Below are 7,218 nucleotides of genomic sequence, written 5' to 3'. Positions count from 1 at the left end.
ATTCTCCTATATTTTGAGAGTTTTGTAAACTCAGCTTTGGGGAACTGTATCTTTTAATAAAATTGAAGTTCCTTGAAGGTAGAAGTCTGACGTATGTCTGCCTTGGTGAAGAACTGCCACGAACAAAGGGAAGCTGTAGGCTTCGGATTCTGTGGCAGGACCCTTGGCTAATCGCGGACTCTCAGGGAATAGGCAAGTAGCGGATCTTAAAGGACAAGAACTATCTATCATTCATTGTAGAATAAGTGTTACAGGTTCTCAATAAATGATTGCTGGTAGATGAATGTGTGAAAGGCTGAATAAATGACTGCTAAGGATAATTAGCAAAGGCTAGTAAAGTCACAGTTTACAAAATCCTTTCATATAAATTTTAGTTGAATTTCATGACAAATCCATGTGGCAGAAATGACTGTCCTCATTTTATAGCCATGAAAGTCAGAGTTCGGAAAGGTACCATGACTTGTCCAAAACCCTTAGCTGGTAAATGGCAAAGGCAGAATTTAACCAGATCTTCTGGCTCCAGATTCCCTACTCCTTTGGTTACACTCTGCCATGTCCAATATTTTTGTGTTCAGCCTGAACTTGGGTGTCTAGGAGGATAATGGAAGACTGTCTAGTGGGCTGGATATTTGCAGAGCTGCAAATTTCCTTGAAGGTCTAACCCAGGTCTTCTTTTATTTAGGGCTTATGAGGGAGGACGGCCAGTGGTCCCTGACCTTGGAGAACTCCACTGACCCCTCTAATGGCAGCTGCTTCCAGCATAGAAACCAGAAGCTATTCATTTATTTAGCTTTACTGAGGTATAATTAAAAAATAAAATTGTTAGATATTTAAAATATATAACGTGATAATTTGATATACGTATACATTGTGAAAGGATCGCCCCCTTTAATTTAATTAATATGTCCATCATCTCACATATTCACTTTTTTTGTAGTGAGAACGCTTAAATTCTACTCTTTTAGAAAATTTCAATTATACAAAACAGTGTTATCAACTATAGTCACCATGTTATACATTAGATCCTCAGACCGTTTTCACCTTATAACTGAAAGCATGTACACCCCTATTTCTCCCATCCCTTCTTTTTTAAGGCTGAATAATATTCCATTATATATCACATTTTCTCTATCCATTCATCTGTCAACAGACAGATTAGGTTGTTCCCACACCTACTCTATTGTGAATAATAATGCAATGAACACGGCAGTGTAGATATCTCTTCAAGATCCTGCTTCATTTCCTTTGGATAAATACCCAAAAGTGGGATTGCTGGATCATATGGTAGTTCTATTTTTAACTTATTGAGAAACCTCCATACTGTTTCCATAGCAGCTGCATCAATTTATATTCTCACCAATAGTACATTCTCACCAACACTTGTTATCTCTTGCTTTTTGTCGACAGGTGTGAGGCGATATCTCATTGTGGTTTTGATTTGCATTTCCCTAATGATTAGTGATGTTGAACATCTTTTCATGTACTTGTTGGCTGCTTGGATGTCTTCTTTAGAAAAATATCTATTTGGTCTGTCCTCCCACTGTATTTTGGTGCAAAAGTTTCCTATCACTTTTTCACATGCTACTAAACTTTTCTCCTGGAAATTTCAATCCGCTAAATTAGATTTAACCTATTGCAATTTCCAGGTCCTCATTGCCAACGATGAACTGGAATTACACTGACTATTTCTTACTTCCTACTTCAAACAGCTAGAAGAGAAAGAGAAATATTTTCTCATTATTTTTCATCACCCTGTAGTAGAGCAAGTCTTTACAATCAGTAAACCTCAAGGTGTGGGCAATAAAGTTTAGTGCTCAGGCCTCCCTGTTTATGGTCCTGTGGATGACGTCACTGTCAAAGGCCTGTGGATACCATATGCTCTTTTCCCAAGTACCTAAGTTAAAAAATGGCTCTATTCAGGGTCTACCCACAGAAAAAGAATGTTTATCACTATCAAAATCTTTTAGCGATTTAGCATTTAGCAATGTGAGGTGATGCTCAGGGTTAAACAAAGTGATTCTGAGGTTGTATAAAGAAAACCTGTACAGGAAAAGACCCTGGAAGAACACGTGAACCAGGTTATCTGTATTTTACACCCAGCTATGGATTAAGTTGCTATGTGACTTCTAGCAAGTCACTCTCCTTTTCTAAACCTCAGTTGCTTCAACTGTAAAATAAGCAGGTTAGAAATGAGGATTCCAAAGCCCCTTGTAGGACTGAAAAGATATGTTAAATTATTTTCATCTTTTTCTGCTCCTCAAAATGACTTTCTCTTTCTCTTCATATTAATATTCTCTTGCAATTATTCTTCCTTTTCTCTTCTAGGAAGATTCCCTTCTTCCCAACACATGTATATTACTGGACTATAAAATTGGTTAATCCAATAGACCAGGGGTCAGCAAACTACAGCCTGCAGGTGAAATACAGCAGCCATCTGTTTTTGTAAATAAAGTTTTACTGGAGCATAGCTACACCCATTAATTTATGTATTGAATATGGCTGTTTTCATGCCACAACAGCATAGCTGAATAGCTGTCATAGAAACCGTATGGTTCACAAAGCCTGAAATATTTACTGTCTGACCTTTTACAGAAGATGACTGTGGATCCCCAGTATAGACCAAAGTTTGAGCATGGAGAAAAGCATATCTAACCTAATACCTTCCTCAGGGATGATGTCAGGCCATTCATCAGTCCTGGATGGATATAGCTATATTATCCTTTTACTGAAACTACCATTAAAACTCATTATTTTCCATCTCTTCCGCAAAGATATGAATGACTGCCAAGGAGCTTTTTGATGTCAATCGTCTCCCCTTGACTTTGTCCATTATTGCTTTCCTACAAAAACATAAGGTTACTTTGACATTTTCAATGAATTGCAGCTCATCCTATTGACTCACAGTGACCACATCTTCCTTTTCCTAAACCGGAGGATTAACAGAGAGGCAAATAGAAGCATATTAAGTGGCTTTACTGGTCAAAGATACCTACAAATCTGTGAAAGAGCTATGGTTTAGAAGCTGCCCATATTTGCCCAGGAAGGCAGGTTAGATGGCACATTATCGCTTTGTGAGAGCAATCGTGGGCTAGAGGCCCTATTTTAGGTATGCATCTCTTTCCATCCTTGTGGCTGACAGATCCCCAGCTATAGACTAGAGCAGCATAGATGGGGCAGATTTCTCCCTCAGTGCTTCAGCTAACCAGGACATGAACTGGCCTTCACGTCCATGTCTCTCCCATGTCAGTGAGCAGGTGGCCCTTCCCCCCTCTTATTGTACCCCTCTTACTGTGAATCTGGGATGCTAAAACATAAAGTGGACTGCTTTGCAAATTCCTTTATGCAGCCATATCAGGACTGTAAATGCCTGGTGGCCCTAGGCTTTAAACTTCAAACAAGAGCTTCAAAGCAAGAGTTCTTTTTTTGAGGGTTCGGGGCCATAGATTCCTAAAAGGTGCTGAATATATTACAATTATTATGACTATTAAACAAGATTTTTTTAGAGGGTAATATGCCTTAGGTGATCTTAGATGCTTTATTAACTCAGGTTTCTAAGATAAACACCTATTTCAGAAGACTGAGGTGGGCAGACCCTAATGGATTTCAAGGGTTCAGGCTGTTAGGGTGGTACTTCACTCTGAATCTGGCTTCATGAATTCACTAGTTTAATGCTTATATACTTCCAGGGAGTGCAGGTCTTGACTAACTCTAGGCAGGTAGAGCCATATCTCTGGAAAGTGAAAAATGATTTCAACCACCTTCCCAGCTTGACCATAAACATCAAAAGGGCAGGGGCCACACAGGCCAAGTTTTCCTGTGTTTAGCACCATTTCTGAAACACGGTGGTTCCTTAATGAATATGCTTATCCTTCAAATATTGACTTTAAATTGTCCCTGAAAACCTGACTGCAAAGGGAGAAGCTTTACTTATTTTATTTTATTATTATTATTTTTAGGCGAGGCATTCCTTTGTTGACCTCACAGACTGCAAGGACTTTGTCAGCGTATGATCCCTTGTTTTTTTTTTTTTTTTAAATTTTTATGCCTATAGCACCTGGTCTTCCTAGGTGGTCTCCCATCCAAGTACTAACCAGGCCCGACCCTGCTTAGCTTCTGAGATCGGACAAGATTGGGCTTGTTCAGGGTTAGCATGGCTGTAGATGCAAAGTGAGAAGCTTTATATGAAAAAATGTTTGCATTAAGATTAACGGAAACAAATTTTGCTGCACCCCATTCCAACCTGAGACCCCCTAATTAGTTTCTTACAGGTAGAAAAGGATTTCAGCTGGACGATGAAAATAGGCTTCTGTAAGTAATAACAACTTGGAAGAAAATAAAATATAATAAAAGCTTATTACACTTAAAAAAGGCAAAGAGGAGTCTTGAGAGTGTCTGGGGGTGGTGAAGAAGGTATACCAGGGAAGTCATTCTTTGTAAGGTATATTTTTATCTCTGCCCAGTTTTGTCCATTATTTTTGCAACCTTTTGGGAGATTATGGTTATTCTGCATTCAAACTGACCTTAAAAATATTATAGCACAGAAAATCACTTATTGGTCAAAGTAAAGACTAATTTTTGAGAGGAGTTTGAAATGTGGAAATCATACACACAACAGCTTGAATATCATAAACAATTGGTTACTGGGTATATGAACTCGAAGCAAAGCATCTGCATTCATTCCAATAAGTCACAAGATTCAAATACGTTCCGTATGATTTTCTCTGACTGGGAAACTCTCTTTTTGAGTAAATTGTGCAATGTATCTTTTTCTGAAATGGTAATGTTGATATATTATTACTTTAGTGTATTTTTACTCAGCGCTTTTTGAGGTGCAAACAAAAAAAAAAGGAATCATCTCAAAAGTAGAATAACTTTCTGAGAACTCTTAGGAAGATAACCATTAACCGACAGTCACTAGGTGAAGTAAGTCTGTATTTGACGATTGACTGATGGATTTAATCCTGATTCTGAGCAACTAGAAGCTCTAAATTGATTTGGATGGTGCTGACTTCTGTTGATGAACTTACATCGCTCTGTCAAAAACTTACTAAGTTTGATTTTGTTGGAACAAAGCCTGAAACCAGTTGATCTGCTGCTCGAAGAGGGAAATGAGGGCACGGTAGGAAGAAGAGCTAGCTCCAAAGACCCCCACAGCCTAGTCTTTCCCCCCTCAGGTCCCATCTGTCTACCCAGATGCCTTTCTCCTTACTTCCTTGCACCCCTGTGATTCATATAGCAATTTTAGTTTCGAAAGTCTGAAAAATGGTTTGAAAAGGCAACTTGAATTTCAAATCTTAGTTTAGAAATATTTTTTAAAAAATCTTTGTTAGTAAAAAATGCACTCAACTCTTCAATTAGAATTTAAAGGTAGATACTCTCGTAGGACTTTTAGTCTATCTCTATTTTCACTTAACATAATAATTACTTGTTTAAGTATCTGTCCTCCTAGAGTAAACGTGACTCCTGGTGGGAGAGACCTTATTCTTTTTCATTGCATTATCTCTTATGCTTCACATATACAAGCACTCAAGTCTCTTGAAAATCTGAATGCAATAGAAGACACTCAGAGAGACTGAAAGAAAGGCTATTGTAAAAATCTCCCACATATTCGCTCATCAAGTTATTTACTTATATCATGTTGATTTCCCAAAGAAGAATCCCAAGGATGTGGCCAGTATCCTAGATTATCTGGTTGAGGTGCATGTCAAAATTAATGTTAAGTTTCCAGTTTTAATCATAGCCCACTGTCTGAAGTATCATGACTCTAAGATACATGTCATAGTTGTGGTTATCTGTATTCTATCTAATGCAATATTTTGCAATCTCTGCATTCATTTCTGTATATATGTACTTTGAAAATCTCCCTGAAACCTCACGTTGGATATATTTGATTTTAGGATCCCTTATCTTTGCTTTGGGTGCTTATAGCTCTTCCTGGGACTCTGGGACATTTGTCATTTGGGATTATTCTTTAAACACAGCATGCAATAAATCGACCTTCAGTTTTTGATTTTTTTTGTAGCACTGAGATCAACTCAATTGTATCACTTGCTTCAACTTTTACCAACTTATTTTTCATCCTATAATATGGGAATTGGATATTCAATGTAGTAACATAAAAATTTTAGGAATCTGAAACGGGTAATATGCTAACCCCAAGATACACATTCTTAAATGTTATTTGGATATTTGGAAGTTGTAGGACATGTCCAATGTTCACGTCAGTTTTGTTTTTAATTTTAAAAAGTTATTTTTTTACACAAATAGTAATGGATTATATGAACAGACACACCATGGAGAATCTGAATTTATAACAGTAGTCTTCGAAAAACAAAGATATGCTGATGTTTAAAGAAAAATGAAACAACTTTTGATATTTAGAAAGAAGATAGAATTCCACAGATTGCTTTCCTCTTCAAAAGAGAACTAATAAGAACTGATGACTGAGACAGGTGGTAGAATCAGCTAGACCAACCATCCAATCATACGAACTGACACGAAGTACTTGAACGTACTTTTCAGGTTGAAAACATGGGCTCTGAAACCCATCAAAATAAATTTTACAGATGGTTTTACAAAATGCCAGCATGTAGGATGCAGATCATTTTCTGCACTCTTTCAATACATATTTTTTAATTCCATTTTTTAAAACTTAGAGCTTTCTTTTAGCTCATAACTCTACTAACCAGAGGTATAAAAATAAATCTATCTAATGTACTCCATGATAGTACCTGAGAAACATACCCACTCCCTCTTTCCCCCTCATTAGAAAGCAGGAAATTGCATTTTAAAGTATTTTGATATTGTAATGTTTTAACAACAGGTTTAGGGATGCTCTTTCCTGGGCGAGGAGGTAAATGAGAACGTATTGGTTATACGTTAACTTTGCTGATATGACATACACCATCATTCTTCCCTGTAAATAGGGCACGATAACATTCCTGACCGGTCTCATATGCTACCAGGGAGAAGGTTAAGTGTTGAGCATAGAAGGATCAAATAACCCACCAAGTCACATAGTAGTTACCACCCAAATGTACCTGGGCATTGGGCACAGCCTGTTCCTGTCCCACCCAGACACAGGAAGGCAGGCTAATTCCCTAGACAAGAGATGGAAATGGATTCTCAAGGGACTATGCAAATTCTCAACACATATCACCCTGAGAAAAGAGTATTAATATACCCTTTCACAGGGACTCAAGAGACATTTAGTGAGTT

The 7,218-nt window shown here is 37.6% G+C and overlaps 1 pseudogene; it reads right to left on the bottom strand.

Annotated features, from left to right (window-relative positions):
- Positions 1-4,042: 4,042 nt before the first annotated feature.
- Positions 4,043-4,162, bottom strand: LOC112479547 (annotated as a pseudogene).
- Positions 4,163-7,218: the final 3,056 nt, after the last annotated feature.

The sequence above is a fragment of the Pteropus alecto genome, unplaced genomic scaffold (genome assembly GCF_000325575.1).
Source record: "Pteropus alecto unplaced genomic scaffold, ASM32557v1 scaffold23, whole genome shotgun sequence".
NCBI classification, from domain to species: domain Eukaryota; kingdom Metazoa; phylum Chordata; class Mammalia; order Chiroptera; family Pteropodidae; genus Pteropus; species Pteropus alecto.
Note: the sequence above shows the minus strand (reverse complement) of the source record. Positions and strands in the feature narration are given on the sequence as shown.